This window comes from Charadrius vociferus, unplaced genomic scaffold (genome assembly GCF_000708025.1).
Source record: "Charadrius vociferus isolate BGI_N301 unplaced genomic scaffold, ASM70802v2 scaffold301, whole genome shotgun sequence".
NCBI lineage: Eukaryota > Metazoa > Chordata > Aves > Charadriiformes > Charadriidae > Charadrius > Charadrius vociferus.
The window spans coordinates 1,376,205-1,379,289 of NW_009646842.1; positions in this window are offsets into that span (position 1 = coordinate 1,376,205).

Genomic DNA, 3,085 nt, shown 5'->3' on the forward strand with positions numbered 1-3,085 from the left:
CAGGGTGGCTGCGGGGCGTCGGGACAAATACGTGCCACAAGGACGGGTTTCCCCGGTGCTGCTGCGTGCCGACGGGACCGGCCGTGTTGTCCGCTGGCGGGACCGGGCGTGAGGAGATGGAGCGGCTCAGCTCGAGGGGGAGGGGAAGGCAAACTTTCTACTGGGTCCTCCAAGCTTGTCCGTTTTTTTTTTTTTTAATCCCTATGGCCTTAGTTGATCTTGCAAAAACTATGCTTTCTGCCTGCAAGCATCACCTCGTAGCCTCACATTACCCCAGCTGCATCGTTATCCCTTCGACTGCCTACATGGGATGAAGGGCTTGCACCATCTCTGCAGCCGTGGTGGCCGTTTCCCATTGTCGTGTCTCCGGAGACCTTATAACCAGCAGAAACTCGTCTCATTCATAATCTTTAAATTTGTATTGCTCGTACAAGAATACACGTAACGACGATTTTAAGCTTTGCCTCTTGAGGGCGTTTCATGAAAACTGAAACTCCAGGCTGAAAAGATATGTCATGAGCTGTGAAAATACTGGGCTGCTGTTTCTGCAGAATTCCCAAATGGTGCTGAATGGTTGTGTTTAATAGTCCCTTTATTCAAGCTGCTGTTTCTCTGGACTTTTTTTGTTTGCTGGCATATTTTTCTGCTCTGACTGCCTGATGTTAATGAAAGACTTAATGAAGTTGGGATGTATCTGTGTGCTATCTAGAAATGTGATCGCAACTTTATTCTTAGAAATTAGTTATTGTAAAGCTATTTGGTATATACTCGTGCCAATTAACAGAACAGAATATTTAATAGAACACTATGTAAATTAATAGTTTGAATCAATCTAATCTTTGGTGTATCTGTTTTTATTGTAACTTCATTATGTTGTTCTCCCTGCAACATTACCACATGCATTGACATGTGAACCAGCTTGTTCAAAACAAGTTTGTTTCTACTTGAACAGTGGTTGCACCTTTTAATTACCCTTTAGACATACCCATAGGCACAGGGAAAATGAGCAGCTTGAGGCATAAGATGACATGCGAGGTAGTGGTTTTTCTCAGAACGGGTTTCCTTGTCATAATCTTTCAAACAGATGCACTGATGCTTCACTTACAAGAAACATAGCTGTTTTGAGGGCTTGGGATTTTTTTCCCCTCTCTCTAAAACTTCTAAATAAAATCTTTGTCACATCCCATCTCTCATTCCAACACTGTACCAGGATATTTACCTTGTGCTGTCAGTGTGCAATTGATTGATTTTTTTGAATTTTTTTTTTTTTTTCCCCCCCTGATGTTACATCCTCTGTGTTGATGTCTTCAGAGCTGGTTTGCTTATGTTGTCCTGTGTATTCAGCCACGTGCTGGTTCCTGGAGAGGTCAAAGTATAGTCCATTTAGAAAAGGGAAGGCAGCAGCAGCCCGTGTCAGCAGCACTGACCAAAGACACGATGAGAAGTACAATTACTACAGTCAGATGTTGTAGCAGTTTCTGAAAGGTTCTTTATAGAGACTTTTAAGAGTAAATGTTTATTTAACCAGATTGTTTGATAGTCTTATTTGAACTTCAGTGTTTCAATACAGTGCTTTTTTCTTTTCTTTCTTTTTTTTTTTCTTCTCCCTTCTGTTGAATAAGCTAAAATGAACAGAATGGTACGTTTTGTTTTAGACTGTCCTGTATCTGGCAGGCTTGCTTTGATATCTTTCTGTTTGTCTCTCCACGAGATTCTGGAATTTTTATTCTGAAGTGTTTTATAAGTCCTGGAGGGGACAAAGCAGGGGGCTTAACTCATATCCTTAAGAACACAAAAGGAAATGGTACCTTTAAAGACAACAGTATAGAAGTTGCTAGGTTGGAAAATGTAACTTCAAGGTAAGAGGTTAATGGGTGTAAAACAGTGGTCTCCAGAAAAATGGAAACCGAGTCTATGTGAAAAAGCATAAAATATAGCAGATTAAAAAAAAATGACATGAATTAGGGTTAGGGGTTTTAATGTAAATTGGAAACATAAGGGGAAATAGAAGAGCAGCAGCAAATAACTAAATTTAATAGATTTGTTTAAGTACTTCTGAAGGCCAAACGGAATAGGGGTGTTAGGGAGCGTAGTAGGCTGATGCTAAAGTCTATGTTAAAGGAATTACTTGATGAAATGTTGTGAGTGGCTGAAATACCCAACCAGGAGGTTCTGGAATGATGTAGTGGACAAACAAGTTAGAAAGACCAGACCACCTCTATTTTTCAGAGAACAAGAGTGGAAGCTGAACTGATATGAAAGTTATCGAGCTTCATACTAAGGGGCTAAAGCCTAATGGAAGTCCTTATTTAAATAATATAATAATACTAATGAAAAAAATGCTGATGTAAATTGCAGAGATGGGGGCAGTGATACGATAGCAAGTCAGTTTTTTTTCTCATCTGAAGAAAAAAAAACATCCTTAGTCTGCTACAATTTTTGAAGTCTGTCAGGCGAGTAATGGATTAAACTGCTTTATGTTATTTCCAAGAGCGAATGGGAAGTTTTCAAGATACAAAATGCCAACAGTAGGATGCAAGGCTCATAGAAATATCAATACTTTTAAATTCTTTTGAAGAAGGTAGAAGAACTCGGAAAAACAGCAAAAGTAAGTTTAAATAAAAGATTCAGTGAAAACCTCTGCTAAACATAAAATCTGTTGAACAGTAAGGCTGGAAATTTTATTATGCCATGTCATGAATGTCTTGGAACTGCATTAAACGTTGTCTAGGCTTGATAATTCATTATAAGGATAAAAAGTAGAGGTAGTCTAAGGCAGGTGACAGACAGCGAATTTCCTTTCACCAGAATTGGTTTGAAAAGGCTGTTAGTAGTAGAGAGCGTATGAAAAAGTGGTGAGAAGTAATGGTAGGTTGGATATCGCATTATCAGTTCAGTTGATCCCTTCATGTAAGACAGGAGTAAATGGACATAGAAGAAATTCTAAATTTGGATAAAGTGAATACTTTCTTGAAACATAATTAGCGCTTAGTGTCACGAGGGGGCAGAAGCTAAAAGTATTAGAATTGAAAGAAATAAGACTGTGTTCCCGGATGTATATAGAGAGTAATAGACCCTGAGTTTT